Below are 16,658 nucleotides of genomic sequence, written 5' to 3'. Positions count from 1 at the left end.
AACACTTCAGAGTTTTCACAAACATTATCTCCCTTGCTGTTCCTGACCACTGTGTGAGGTGGTCAGGTCAGGTAGCTCTGCAGTCAGAGGACCGGGTTCAAAAACTAGCTTGATGCTTGCACTATGCATAATGTTGCCAAATCACTAAATCTCTTTGGGCCTCTGTTTTGTCATCTCTAAAATGAAAAAAAATGTTCTAAGGTGCCTTCCAGACAGTCAATTAACCCATCAATAAGCATTTATTAAGTCCTTACTATGTGTCAGGCAATCTGGTAGACACTGGGGATACAATGGGGGAAAATGAAATCTCCCTTTCCCTCAAGAAACTTGCATTCAGTTCAAGAGACCATGTGCACTTATAAAAGGACATATATTGAAAATAAATGGTAATTTGCAGTAGGAGGAGATGGTCATAGACACTGAGGGGTGGGATCAGGAAAGCCTTCATAAAGAAGGTGGTCCTTGAGTTCAATTTTGAAGGATACAAGGGATTCTAAGAGGTAAGGTGAGGATGAAATAAATTCAAAGTATGGGGGACAGATACTGAAAAGACACAGAAACAGAAGATGGGTGTCCAAGTGTGAGAACCAGCTAGAAAGTCAGTTCTACTGGACCATAGAGTATGGTCCAACTCTAATCTATGATCCTAGGGATTCTGTATTTTATAAATGGGGAAAATGAGGCTGAGAGAATTAACATGGCTTTTTCCACATCATACATCAAGTATGTGGCAGAGTAAAAGCTTCTAACTCCAAGTTTAGCTCTTTCTACTCCACTGAACTGTCTCTTTAAAAAAAAATCAAAACAAATTAAAAAATAACAAAATAGCAACAAACCCTAGAACCATCATGTTTTTTTCCCCCTATACTACAACCTTCAGAGCTTTTCATCTCACAGGCTTTAATGACTCATTACTAGTCTTACTCACATCCAGAGGTTGTATGTGTGGTACTCATTAAGAGGGAGAAAAATGGTTCAGAGATGTGTCTGTTTCCCTTAAGAAGGCTGGAGTCACTCCCACCAACTGGGAAGCCTTAGAGTGGAGAGGATGGAAATGAGCTGGAAGAGGAAGCAACAGAGGAGCTGAAGAATTAGTGGGTGGGGGTGGTTATTTACATGATCTCTCCTCACTCCATCAACTTTATTACTCACCCATGTTCTGGGCTATTATTCCTTTTTCCCTGATATTTTCCTTGGATGAGCTGGCTCATTGTGAAGCTGACATTCATGGGCTTTGGGGGATTCACTTCCCCTGAAGGTTAGGTATATTTTTGTGAGAAAGGGGCCTTGGATGCATGATCCTTCCAAACGAAATTAAATATAAATGTGAACATAATGAGACACCAAAAAGAGGACTGTTATCATTACCTGGATATAAATGAAGAAGCAGAAAAGCCTGCCTAGTAATTACACCCAGTATTTTTATTGCCATGTGGTTCCTGAAGTGCTCAGAATGAGCAAAGACTTTTCAGTGACTGGGAGGGAGGAATGCTGGTTGAGGGAGGATGGGAGAAAGTGTAGGGACTGGAACTTGGAGGGTGAGAGGCGTGCTCATAAATACCTGTGGTTGTGGAAGATTCAGTAAGAAAAACTCAGGTTTCATATACATACATATGCATGTGTATATGCATAAACACACATATAAACACACATACATACATGCATATTACATATGTGTGTTTATATGAAGGTACACATATATACAAACTAAATAATTTGGGGGCTTAACTTGAGAAAGAAAATAAAAATCATTCAACCCCCATCCCAAGAAACTATGTTTTGCCTGGAGACAAAGAAAATTAAAAACAAAAAGATTTATTTAAACAATGAATTTGTGATTTTAAATAATCACTGTAGTTTGGTAGTTATAGAGTGCTGACTTGGAGTCAGGAAGACCTGAGTTCAAATCCAGCCTCAGATACTTAATAGCTATGTGACCCCGGACAAGTCACTTAACTACTGTCTGCCTCAGTTTCTTCATTTATAAAATGAGGGATAATGATAACACCTATGTGCCATGGCTGTTATGAGGATAAAATGAGATAATATTTGCAAAGTGCTTTGCAAAACTGAAAGTATTATATAAATGTTAATGATTATAAATATATATGTATATATGCATAGATATGCATAAGCCTTTCTCACTCTATCTCTATCATCTTCTATTTTTTTTTCTCTATATCTCCAGTCAACATAATCCCAAAGTGATATGGACTACCTCTCAAGATAGTGAGGTCTCTATAGAATCATAAATTTAGAGCTGGGAGAAACCTTTAAAATTCATCAAGCCCAGTTCCTTCAATTTTACAGATGTGAAAACTGAGGACTAGAGTGGTCAATTGAGTTGTCCAGAATCCAACTATTAGTAAAAGGTAGAACTGGGACACAGATAGGTTCTCCAACCACAAATTCAGTATTCTTTCTGTTCCACACCTGTCTCTTCAGTGTTACGTTGTCATCACTGGAAGGATGGTCTGGAGGGGATTGCTGTCCAGGTGTGGGTTACATTACATGACTTTTGAAGTTCCTTCCAACTCTGAGAGTCTCTGATTCTGCAAAAGGTTTTGTGCGTGAGGTCATCTACACACTGAAAATAAATGTCTTCCCCTGTAAAATGAAAAGGTTGAACTATATGATTTTTAAGATCACGCCCAGCTTTAAGTCTTAAAAGTCTATGAACTTTTTTAGATAGTGGTCCCACTCTTTTGAGTTCTGGGTAATCTACAGAAACTTGTTCATCTATAGGTAATCTATAGGGTGGTTGTCTGGGATACCTAAAAACAAAGACTGAGTACACAATAGTTTAGCTACTATAGAAACAGTCCAGGCAGAATCTGGTTTAAAACCTAGGCCTGACTCCCAGACCAGTCTTCCCGTTATCCCATAATGCTCTAGCTCAGGACAAAAAAGGTAGACTACAGAATCATTCCTCTAAGCACAAGTGATGACCTTAGTGGGAATAAGGATAAAAATTAAATTAAAAATGTTTTGAAAGCAGAGACACATGTGGCATGTTTTCTAATTTAAGGGCTTTCTAATAGAATATGTAAGTATGTTTATTGAAAACTTCCCTGTTTCAGTGTCCTGGAATTATAAACAGTCATTTACAACCCTCTCCAAATATTTAAATACTAGGGAGACCATTTTGTAAATACTGCATCATTTAAGGCACTTCTGAAGATTCTACTCCACGTTGGATATTTTTAGGTCATTAAGGGTAAAACGAATGTTTAACGATAACAAAGCATTCCACTGAGTAAATAATTGTACTTTGAGCTCTGCCAAACAACCTCAGCCATCACCACACATGAAGTCCACATGCTCAAGAGCCATGTTCATTTCCTTTACATGCAGTAATTGTTATAACGTGGGCTTACCCCATTACTCAAATGCTCCTTGAAGTTCTTTGTTCTGAATTATGATGAGATTTGCAGATGAGATACCGAACATCCAAAGTTCTTCCAGTAGGGAAAGACAGAGAAGAGTTTAAAAAAAAGACTGAATTATGGAGTTCAGATTTGGGAAAAATATTAAAAATATTTTTTGCTTCAAAAAATACTTCCAAATAGGAAGAAATACTTTTCAAGGTAGGGTGCATTTAGGAGAGAAATGGGGTGAATGTTGGTGAGTGGGAAGTAATAACAGGGAGACTAGAGGGAGAAAGACAGCATGATAATAAGACCAGTTGTTACACAACTCCTATTTTCAAGTCATTGGGGATATAAAGGTAGATATGACATAGGAAGGAAAAATATATATCTTTATATCTATTTATAGATATAGGAATATAGATATACTAAAAAAAAAAAAGATGACCAGTCATAGTTCTTTCAAATATTTAAACAGGAAGCAATTACTTTCACTTTGGGGAGGATCAGGTAAATCTTCATGGAGTAAATTGTACTTGAGTTGGCTTATGAAAGAAGGGAGGGTTTTAAGCAGACAGAGATTGGAGAGAATCCATCCTAGACACAAGGAATAATGAAGAGCAGTAACAGAAATGGGGAGAGAAGTACTGTAGAGCAGTCTATTTGGAATATAAAGTATGTAACAGAGAGTGGCCTGATAAAAATATGAAAAGGTAATTAGGGACTCAATTGTGGAGAACATTGAATGACAGAAACTGGAATTTACATTCCAATCAGTAAGCAATGTAGAGCCCCTGAAATTTTTGCTTTTAATAAAGGATAGGTATCAAAGTGGCCTATGAGCAAGATTAGTCAAGACAGCAAGAAGACCTGTTATGAAATCATTATCATACTATAGGCAAGTAGAAGTAAGGATCTAATAAAGGATGATTATAGTAAGAGTAAAGAAAAGGAGACAGATGTGAGAAATATGTTGAATTTGGAAATAGAAGTAGGCAGTTAATAAAATGTGGAGGGTGGAGAGGAAAGAGTCAAAGATAATTCCAAGATCATGAGCTTGAGTGATAGGAAAAATGATGGTATGAGCAATAGAAATCAAGATTTTTCATGGGCATAGAGGACCTGGGAACAAAGTGTGTGTGTGTGTGTGTTTTTTTTTGAGGGGGGTAAGGGATATGTTTAAATATAGAAAGTAGAAGTAAAGTAGGAATGTAGAAGTCTTTGTGTAGACTGAGTACACATGTTTGACCTAGAACTTGGGACTACTTTGGATATGACCTTTGTCATCCCATGATCTCAGGTTATTATCATCAACATTATAAAAAAATGCCTAGTTCTCTGCAATTCCTATATACAATACAGGAATTAAATAATCCTGATATCTGATTTCTAGATGTAAGCAAGAGAAGATGTAATTTGCCAGAATTTGTTTTTATTGGCCAACAATCATGGGGATTATCTTAAGATCAACAATAAGAAAATTGGACAGAGCAATTATTTGGTCATGTCCAGTTCTGCTGCTATCACAAACACAAAATTTGACCTTATTGTCTATCTTTATTTATACCTAATAGTCTCACTTCAGACCACCATTAATTTCTTTGATGTCATTATTTTCCATTAATGATAAAGATATATATTTTTCGAATGTGTGCTTCAGAATGTTCTCATTATTTATATATGGTATCACTGTAATTGAATTAGTCCATTATCATAATAATGACATAAGTTAGTGCAGACATCTCTTTCTATTCTTGATCTTTGCCTCCTTCCATTCTATCAATAAAATATTTCTACTTCAAAGACCTGTAATAACCTATTATTTATTTATTAATTAATTAAAATATACTCCAAGAAACTGATTTCAATTCTCATAAAATTTGTTTCCCAACTTCTCTAACTCTATTAGAGGTGTTAATTTTCTCTCTAAATCTCCAAAGTTATCTGAACTAAACCATCCCTGTTGGCACATGGCCTTCAAGCTAACAATTTATCCAATTGGCCCTTCATGAGCCAAGTATGCAGACACATACCTAATGGTCTATCGTTGGGACAGATTTCTAGTCTAATTAATTTGTTATACTTTTTTAACCGGCATGCTGGAGTTCTGAGGAGCTGATTTGAATGTTTTGATCAGGTGAGGGTTAACCCTCTCTGGAACCCTCTAGACAAAACATATAACATAAAGGAAAATATTCTGGGCCAAACCACACTTACCCTTGGAAACATTTGCCTCATGTAGAACTTCTCAGTTCAAAAGCAGTAGGTGTTAGCTAACTCTTTAACTTCTAAAAAAGTCAATACCATAACTGGATAACTGTACCATGTGGGGTTCTGCCTTCCTCTAAAGGATTCTATTACTCACTGCCAGAAGGATTTTTACTGGACTTAACAGACATGCTGTCTAATTCAATCTGGAAAAAACAATATTCCAACAGCAAGGGTTCCCAGGTATTCTATTATCACTATTGTCTCTTTACACTGTACACATGTACTAGCCCTAATACTACCAGTTCTGCTCTGTTTAAGACTAGACATAATCCTTAGGAAATCTATTTTTATGTTGGATAAATAGATTGCTCCTCTTTGAGATGGAGAAAGGCACAGGAAAAGGACATTTTTAAGCCTACTCTATCTTTTAGTTTCCCCATGTCCTACTCCATGAATATGACTAAATGCCCATTTCAAAATTTCTGGAAATCATCTCTTCAAAACTGAGAAAAGCAGCATACTCAAAATCATGTCCAAGAAAAGGGGATAGTGAATCCAAGTACATATGAGGAAACAAAAATGAAAGCAAGAACCAAAAGAATTTAAGCTCTTGGGCAATACTTTCAGGCCCTAACTTCAAATCCTAGTCTGAAAAATACAATTATTTTAAACTTGATTTGTGATAGATTAGATAGCACAGGTAGTGCCTTATGTTGGATTTGAATGTGACTCCCAAGTTGAACCCCGGTCCTTTCAGAGGTTAGCATGTTATCTTACCCAATATAAGAAGCCATCACATATAGCCATAAATACTGTCCAATATTTGAGGGAACATGCACCAAGGAATGCTTGTGGTTTATCCATCACTAATCATCTTAACAGTGAGTCGTAAGTACCACTTGAGCACCCTGAGTAATGCTTTGAGAATCAGAAAGCCTTTGTACTACTTTTCAGCTAACTCTTTTGGCTGATGACAGCTGTTCTTGCAATTAGTCCTTCTTCTGACCCCATGGTCAACCACAATCACCTTAGAGATTTCTGGAAAGGGAAATGATTACATTTAATGTATATGGACAAGACCTGCATGTGTGCAAATTAATAGAGGTCCTATGTCCTTTTCTTTTCTCTCTCAGTTACAAATTGTGCCCCTCCACATGTGACATGCACATCTGTTTACCTACTCTAATATGGAAAGAAATGGTTATAACAGGAATATAAAACATCCAATACTCCCAAGGAATATTTAAAAGAGGAATCATCTGTCCATCATTAAAACCAAAAATCTTAATGAGACATCCTAGAAAGGAGTACAAATTGCTTGACATACCATCTCTAGTTTTGAAGGTGGAAATATTTATAAGTAGATATCAATGTTTGAATTGGATTTTTAAAGTATAAGAAGAAGAAGAAATTCCTTAGTGGATAACTCTTATAGATTTATAATGGGGACAGGGATTTCATTAGTATAGAGAGTTCCTAGATGATAAAATTACCTTTTCCAATGCAGGTCTTCATCTTTTCTGCAACATCTAATCTTAATGAGTTGCCTAGAGAATTCCTGTGCTCTTAGTAACAACAGCAATAAAAATAATATTTAGTCTCAGTGGGTTGCAGTGGATAGAGATATGTCCTCTAAGTCATAAAGATCTGACTTCAAGTCTGGCCCCTATCACATACTGGCTATGTGACCTTGAGAAAGTAATTTCATTTCTCAGTACCACCAGATAACTCTTTAAGACTATAAGGTGTAGGTATTGCCTTGTGTTTCATAGAAGAGTTTTCCTCATGGGGAGTTTCCTACACCAAAGAAAAATTCAACTTTTAAAAATTAATATTAACAGTAAATTAAAAATAGTAATAACTACAAGTCACATTTTTATTACACTTAACTGTAAGGTCCTTGAGAGCAAGGGAGTCTTTTGACTTTTTTTTGTATCCTCAACACAGCACAGTGTCTGGCAAATAGTAGGTGCTTAATAAATGCTAGTTGACTGACTGGAGTCTATGGGATGTTCATGAAAAACTAGCGTCTCTGATGTGAGGTCTTTCTTAGCTGTTTTCAAGCTGCTCATCCAACTTTTCACCCAACTCTCACCTGTTGCTCCAAGAAGCTGTAGCACGGTCTGCAGCGACATCCTGGTAAACCATCTCAGCAGATCAGCTAAAACAGGTTGAGGGTAATCTATATGGGCCTCAAACCCATCAGGGAGTTAGGGGATATCTGCCTAGAGTATGTGAAAACTTCCCCTGGCAGAATAGGCAGATGAGAACAATTTGTTCCAATGGCCATGATGGTGGCCGAAGAAAGCTCTGTGGAATGTTTAGAGCTTGGTCAGATGTTGTAGACAGCAAGGCCATCCACAGCACCCTGGACCATCACCAATCATCTTGATTTTTGTCTTGCCACTGGACTTTGATGACTCTGGAAGAGAGAATGAGAGTGATGACTTTGTGCAGCTCTGCCTCACTTAAATCCAATTGAAATGCAAGTCAAGACGTCATCCTGTGATCTCATTGATACTCTTCAAAAAATGAAGGATGGACAAGAACAACAGTAACCATTGAATGATTAACTTATAAAATAGGAAAAATGATTTCTTTACCAAAAAAAATGACAACAGCAAAACAAGACAAACAAAAAAACCCCACCAAGTTGTATAAGTATTGATCCCATTTTATAGAAGGAAAAATAGGGTCATAGAAAGTAAAATATATCTATGGTCACCTATCTAATAGTCTGTGATATAGGTTAATACATAGAATAATAGCCCAGGCTTCCTGACTCCAAATGAGGCAATCTTCCACATTATTATCCCACTTTAGCATTTCCTGTCATGCTATGGTATGACTAATGAACACCAGCTAGAACCCATGCTTCTGTCCTTTAATTTTTCATCAAGTACAGTCAATTTGAGAGTATCCGGAAAATTTGATGAGGAAGAGTGCAGGCATTGGGTAGAAGTAATGAAAACAGCTATACCAAAGGTCCTTCCCAATGAAAATAAGAAATGTGGAAAATCTGGTAGTTGAGTTAAAGGTTTCAACCAAAGAGAATATTGAAGTTGAGAAGATAAGTATGGAAGTCCAAATGGAGGGGAAATGGAGCGTGTAGGGGCAGCAAAATAAAGTGGAATTAGGGGGAAATTGAGTTAAAATAAGTGAGAGCAGAGTTCTTATAAATGTTGAGGTGCTTGGTACAATGGTACTGCCTATCATCCCTCTTTAGATGGGAATAGAGGCAGGTCTGGGGCTCATCTGAGTGTAGGGTTTCTCTAACTTTTCAGGGCCTGACAGACTTGCATTCTTGCCAGAATAGAACAGGAAGAGGAAGCATCTGAACCTTCGGATATTGTTTCATAGGAAGCAGAAAAATTAATTTTCATTTGTTTTCTCAAGACCAGCTTTAAGTAGCATCCTAGAAAAGCTGTTGGCCATCATCCTGGCCCTGCTCCCAGAGTACCACAAAACAAAGAAGGGTGAAGACAGCTATGGCCTGGGCAAAAAGCCCATCCCAAAGTGAATATTCCAATACTGAAGGGACTTAGGGGTAAAGGAGCTGATGCTAACCCACAAATGTCTGTGGGTTACATTTCAGCTTTTTTTCCCCTGAAAAAGTGATTTTGATGGAAAAGATATCCCTCTCTTTGAATGATACAATTTCTGCTTGGATCCTCCCAATCTTCTTCAGACCTAAGTGGCCTTATTGGCAAAATGAGGATAATAAGACGTGCTTGAAGTTTCAGCTCTCACACACTGTGACTCTAACCTCAGTGTCTCTGGGGTTTCTTGGATACTACTTCTTCTACACACAAAGTCTTTCTTATTTTTACAGTTGCTTGTCCTCTCACATGCTTCAAATTATTTAGCAATTTATCTTTATGTAATAATCCTATCCATTTGAAAGAAATTTCTTGAAGACAGGGATTGTTTTGTTTTGATTTGTTTTATCCCTTAAACTTAACACAGTGTGTTGCACATAGCAGGTGCTTAACAAGTGTGACTGGAATGAAATAAATGTACTTTGTGACCTATAAATGACACACGTGTATAAATGTAGCTTCACAAAGTCTTTTTCATATTCCACATTATGTCATAGAGGTGACTGGGTTTTCACAGGCTGTAGGAGAGGACGCAAGCTCTCATGGGTTCTAATACATTGAAAAGAATTTGTGTATACTTCTGATGGCCAATTACATCTGCTTTATCTGGGCTAGAATAGCTGAATATGAAGGGATCATTATCAGTTGAATGGTTACTTGGTGTTGAACTATTTGACCATAACAAACCATGTATCAGAAAAATGCAACATGGTATTCTGTCTTATATTTCCACCTTCTTCCTTCCACTTTCCACCTTCCACCTTACATGCTTCTGTGATAACCATGGCAAAGTGGTAGGGAAAGGAGCAGAGAGTGCCAAGAATCATAGATATTAATATCATCACCCAGATATGAGAACATCTATAAACATGAACATAGCTTTTTTATTCTAAATGTAGACTTTTGTCCAATGTCCAAAGAGAAGCTATATTACTAGAAGTGAATCTTGTCTATCTTGACATTCTCACTAGAAATTAAATCAGTAGACAATGGAAAACTGGAACTAAATGAAAAGGTAATTCACAGATTCTCCTTGGAGAGACAAATAAAGGAGTTGGAATTGATTTTTATCATATGCCCAAAGGCAATCAAAAACATAATTTCATGGGACACTTGGTCATCTTGTAATATGACACTTAGAATAAGTATTTAGAAAAAAACATCATGAATATATTTACAGCTTATGTGAAAAAACATACTGCAGAAGATAAAGAGATAAACTCTACAAAAAATTTGATGACATCTTCCAAATTAAATTAGCATGAATTTTAATCTTTGATCATTATTATGCAAATAACATAGAAGAAGACAGCAAAATATTTTTTTTAGAAAATATAGTTCAGGAGTGAAAAACACGAGGCCAAAGCAGATATAAAAGCCCATTTTCTTTCTGAAGAAAGTTGGAGGGCAATTGACAAAACAACTATCAAATAACATCACCAAAAAGGACTGCATTTAATAGATTGGTTCATTTTTGTTGAGGTAATTACTTTTGGATCAATTGTCTATGTATAGTTAAAGTAGCAACTTATTAAAGCAAATTTTGTAAACAACGCAAAATTATAGGAAAAAATAAGAGACAAGATATAGTATGCAAACAAAACAATTCCAACCTTATATTTTTAAACTGGTTGTTGAGAGAGAAAAAATGAAGAAAAAGGTCAAATCAGATAAATATTATCAAGTGAATAAAAGAGTAAACCATTACTACCAACATTTCCTTTAAAAAATGATTTAAATCATTCATAACAAGAAGAACAAGCATCTAGAAACTACCTAAGCCAACAATCACTTGATATCTTTGCCAGAGAGACATATGACAACCAAGGAAAGAAGGAAGCAAGAAAATAAGCATTTGTTAAATACCAACTATGTTCTAAGCACTATGCTAAGCACAACACCACTTCAGAATATAAGCTAATTTGTAAATTCTTATGGAGGAGGGTGATGCAAAATTAATCTATTAAAATCCTCATAAAATAGAAATAAACAGTAGAAAGAAAAATGATTTATAAAAAGCTTGACTAGAGATACAAATGAGCTAGGTCATCCTGAAGTCATTGAAGAATGAACATAGAAGGATGAAGAATGGACCAAAAATGGAAAAGATGTCAAGATTTCTAGAACTATTTTCATCTTCAAAAAGAGTGCCTCAGAGGGGCAGGTAGGTGGTGCAGTGGATAGAGCACAGTCTTGGAATCAGGAGGACCTGAGTTCAGATTTGGCCTCAGACCAGACACTTGACACTTACTGTGTGACCCTGGGCAAGTAAATTAACCCCAATTGCCTCATCTCCCCAAAAAAGTACCTCATATATTTGGTCACTTAATATCTCAGTTCTTTATGCACAGAATTAGGAAGCAGAAATGGAAGTAAGGAACAAAGATGAGAACAGCTGTAGTAGTTCAAGTATACATAATATTGGTCTATGATGGAAGAGATGCAATTTTGAGGTAATTGAGAGGAATGGATTCTTAAGATATCTGAAAAAAATGTGAGGAAAGAAAATTCTTGGAAAAATCAAAGACCTTATTACTAGTGATAAAAAGAAAAAAATGACTGAGAAAATGTCAATAACTACCAAACAACATACTTATTTTCCCATATCTATAAATCTTTATGGACATAATCTCCAAATGCACAGAGGGCATTCTTGGTGGAGGTATTAGGAGGAAATAGGCAGGATTTTACAGATAATATCTTAAAGCAGACCAAATCTTTATAATCATACAGCTGTAGAAAAGATAAGGTCCTATTGTGTTTATTTGATCATTATAAAAAATTGAATTTGTAATATAAAATGATATCTTAAACCATTTCTTTTAACAACAATTTCCCATACACATGTCAAAATATGTCATTCCCTGAAAAAAAAAAGTAACAACAGAAATAATTTTGTTCAGTGGCCTTCTGAATGATTTGGTGAATGGTGATTCCATTCATAGAAATTTAAAATTCAGCACCAAACAAGATATAAAACAGGATGTATGCACACCACAGGTATTTGCCTTTGTTATTAATGGGCAGATAGGTGGCAGAGTGGATAGAGAGCCAGGCCTGGAGTTAGGAAGACATCTTCCTGAGTTCAAATCACTTAGTAGCTGTGTGATCCTGGGCAAGTAACTTAACCCTGTTTGCCTCAGTTTTCTCATCTGTAAAATGATCTGGAGAAAGAAATGATAAATCACTGTAGTGTCCTTGGATATATCCAGTGTACTATCCAGTATCAGTGACTCCAAATGGGATTACCAAGAGTCAGACATGATTGAAATGACTAAAGAACAACAACATTCTTATTAAAGATGTCATAGTACAAATGGAAATGAAATTCCACATAAATTGTGATGGTCTCCAGATGATCTTGTTTGGAAATGACCCAGTATTGGTTTCATCTAACTCTGTAACAGAGCTTCTTAAATAAAATCCTTAAATATTCAAAAGATTTTAACCTGACTACCCACACAGGAATCACCAAGCACATGAAGTATTTGAATTTTCCAAACTATGATATCCAATTGAGTGGATGACCCTTAAAGCTGGCCCATCAATACAAATATCATGGGCAATTGCACGGGCAATTGACAATGAACTGGGCCTAGAATTAGAGTGGAATGGCCTGAATTGCCTTTGGGAAATTCCACAGAGCTTTAAATAACCCTAAACTTCTTCAAGGAACAGAAGAACATCTTTTAAGCATCAATATTCTTTTACTGATGCTGTTTGGTTAAAAATCATGGAATAGTCTAGTCTCCAAAGACTTTAATTTAGGAGTCAATCAAAAAGCAATAGAGAGGTTCATGGAGGGTGTGAATAGGCTGCAACCTATTCTTAAAAAGATCTACATGAGAGAAATAGTACAAAGTGTATAATCAGAGAGATAAAACTAGAAAAAGAAAAGATGGGTTGATTATGTCACAAGAATGATAACTAAGGGAATGAATGGTTGGAGAGAATATGTCCTCCACTGGTATCCACATAATGTCAAGAACTCAAGGGGAAGGTCACTAACTCATCAGGTGGATTCCCTGGAAAGGACTGGTGGGAAAGCATGGACACGCATTGCACAGGATTAGAAGGGATCAGTGAATGTGACATTGTAGGGAATATCCATATTGGTCATATAACAAAAAATATAAAATATATAAATGAAATATTTTGTGATTATTACTCTCTTCCTTTTATAGTGTTTCCTATTTTTCCCATTTAGAGAGAACCTCTGTAACTGTTTTTTTGGTGGGGAGTGAGATATGTCTGATGTTAAATAGACTTTTTCATAGATATATTTTTTAATCTAATCTCAGAAATTTTAAGAATTGAAACAATATTATACGCAAGTCACACTTATAAAAAAGGAGTCAGATTCTTGTATGTCATTTGTGGAATCAGTCTCCTTGCTCTATAACCACATCCATTATTCTATCAAAATAGTAGGCACTTAATAAATACTTTTTGGATTGGAATAATAAATAGAGCATTACCTGGCCTGGTTAAAAACACTTGCAGAAAAAGAGAAGTTACAGTCACTTCTCCACATGCAAAGTGAAGTATAAAAATGAGTCAATTATCTAGATCATTTAAGACAAAAATCACCCTCTTAAATAACCAGATAATTGAAGCAAAGAGTTAGTGGAATCATATCTATAATTGTTTTATTTCTCCACTTTAGTAGTTGGTGTAGAAACAGTCTCATGTTCCCAAGGCAATGTTTTCTCTTTCACCCCAGGTAACTTTTCCAGGGGATATAGAATCTTCCTTTCACAACCAATCCTTAGGTTCGACAAGTTTGTAGAGAATATTTAGAGACACATATTCACAAACTCTTAGATCTTGTTTCTCTTCCCTAAACACATGATTATTCACAGGTAACTCTGGGAACAGCCAGTTCTAAAATCATTGTCCCTGGATAATTCAAATAGCACAAACATAATTTGGGCAATGACTACAAAGCACAGATAGACTCTGTCTTACATTGAATGAGTAAAGGAAGGGAATACACATTTATTAAGTACCTACTATCTGCCAGGCACTGTATGAAGGGCTTTACAAATACTACCTCATTTGATCCCTACAATAACTCAATGAGGTAGGTCACTATTATGAACCACATTCCACAATTGAGGAAATTGAGGAAGATAGAGGCTGTTGTTCTGAGTCACACAGCCACGTGTCTGACATTGGATTTGAACTCAGGTCTTTCTGACTCCATGCCCGGTATTCTATCCACTGGGTCACCTAGTTGTTTTGGGAAAAGAAGGAAGGCTGAAAGAAAAAGAGAGGATATTCTAACAGTAGGCAAAGAAATGTGAATGTCAGTCATCATGGAACAGATCCTTCCAAACTTAGTTAATAAGGTAAGGTTTTCAGGATATTCTTTTCAAGTGGGTTGAAATGGAGATTCTCAGGTGAAGTCTCATTTTTCAAATGGGGTAAGGGAGCCTTGTGCATAGAGGTCAGTTAGCCCTTTCTGGGAAGCCAGAAGAGTAAGTAGTTCTTTTATCTCCTGTCTCACACTCACCACTGCCAAGCCTGAGGCAGCTGTCTCTATTTAAATTGAATCTCAGCAGTGCCAGACACATTTGGGATTAGCTCAAAGTTGCTACTTTGCCAGTATTAGAAAGAGTAAACTGCTATCTCCTTGTATTAATCAAATTTGTTTTGATCCTATAGATCTGTGATCTCACTGATGAGGGTAATCCCTCTGATGAGGCAGATTATAACCTATCCATGGTTGTCCAATCTGGGCAACTCTTGTCCAGGTGCTCTTCTAAATCCTTCAGAGAAATCCATTGTATTCTTAGACCTTCTGTTAGAGATTAGTGTGTGTGTGTGTGTGTGTGTGTGTGTTGTCTTTGACAGTTTGATGAAGCTAATGGAACCATTCTCAGAATAATGTTTTTAAATTCATAAAAGAAAATGTGCAGAATTACAAAGTAAACCGATTACAGTTGATAAGCATAGTTCATGGACCAGTGTTAAGAAATCCAATCTGCAGATATTTGACATTTCATGGATATGAACGGAGTACATGAGTCGTCCAGGAGTTATGCATCACTCTTGCTACATGACTGATGAACTTTTTTTTTTTTTACTGTCATATCTCTCCTCTAGAATCCTTTACATCATTTTTGGTGAATATTTGTGATATATTGCGGCAAGCTCATGCACAATATGGACAGCTAGGTGTCACAGTTAACAGAATGCCAGGGCCAGGAGTCATAAAGATTTGTCTTCTTGAATTCAAATCTGGCCTCAGACACTAGTTGTGTGACTCTGGGCAATTCACTTAAATCTGTTTGCCTCAGTTTCCTCATCTGCAAAATGAGCTGGAGAAGGAAATGAAAAACTACTCTAATATCTTTGCAAAGAAAACTCCAAATAGTGCCACGAGTCAAGCGCAACCGAAAACAACTAAATAATAACATGACCAACATGCATTATCTCCAAGATTTTTTGAGTGACTCTCAACTTAATTCTCCAGAGAGTGCTCTCTTCCAAGGTTATATGACTTGTCATCCAGTATCAATGAAAGAAAACTGGTTTTCCTAAATTATTTGGAGACATTTAAGTGGTAACTTCAAAGACCCAAGACATTTAACTTAGTTATTTTTATTTATTTTTAGTTTTCAACATTTACTTCCACACAATTTTGAGTTCCAAATTTTAACCCCATCTCGCCCCTCCCCCCACCCCAAGATGGCATGCATTCTGAATACCCCTTCCTCTAGTCTGCCTTCCCTTCTATCTCCCCCGCTTCTCTTATCCCCTTCCCCTTTGATTTTCCTGTAGGGCACGATAGATTTCTGTACCTCATTTACTGTATGTCTTATTTCCCAGGTGCATGTGAAAACATTTTTTTAAAACATGTGTTTTTAAAACTTTGGGTTCCAAATTTTCTCCCTTCCTCCCTCCCCACCCACCCTCATTGAAAAGGCAAGCAACTCAATATAGGGTATACATGTGCAGTTACGCAAAACACTTCCATAGTAGACATGCTGTGAGAAACTAACACTATTTCCCTTAATCCTATTCTGCCCCCCCATTTATTCTATTCTTTCTTTTGACCCTGTCCCTCCTCAGAAGTATTTGCTTCTGATTACCCCCTTTCCCAATCTGTCCTCCTCTCTATCATCCCCCTACTCTCTTGTCCCCTCCCCCCCCATTTTCCTGTAAGGTAAGACAGATTTCCATTCCCAATTAAGTGTTTATGTTATTCCCTCCTTAAATCAAATCCTATGAGAATAAGATTCACTCATTCACTCTCACCTTCCTTCATTTCCCCTCCACTGTAGGAGCCTTTTCTTTTCTGTTTTTTTTGTGAGATAATTTACCCCATTCTACCTCTCCCTTTCTCCTTCTCCTAGTATAATCCTCTCTCATCCCTTAATTTTATTCTCCAGATATGGCCTCTTCATCTTCAACTCACCCTGTGCCATCTATCTATCTATCTATCTATCTATCTATCTATCTATCTATCTATCTA

Source organism: Vombatus ursinus, unplaced genomic scaffold, assembly GCF_900497805.2.
Source record: "Vombatus ursinus unplaced genomic scaffold, bare-nosed wombat genome assembly UNPS02014802.1, whole genome shotgun sequence".
NCBI lineage: Eukaryota > Metazoa > Chordata > Mammalia > Diprotodontia > Vombatidae > Vombatus > Vombatus ursinus.
This window is presented reverse-complemented; position numbering follows the sequence as displayed.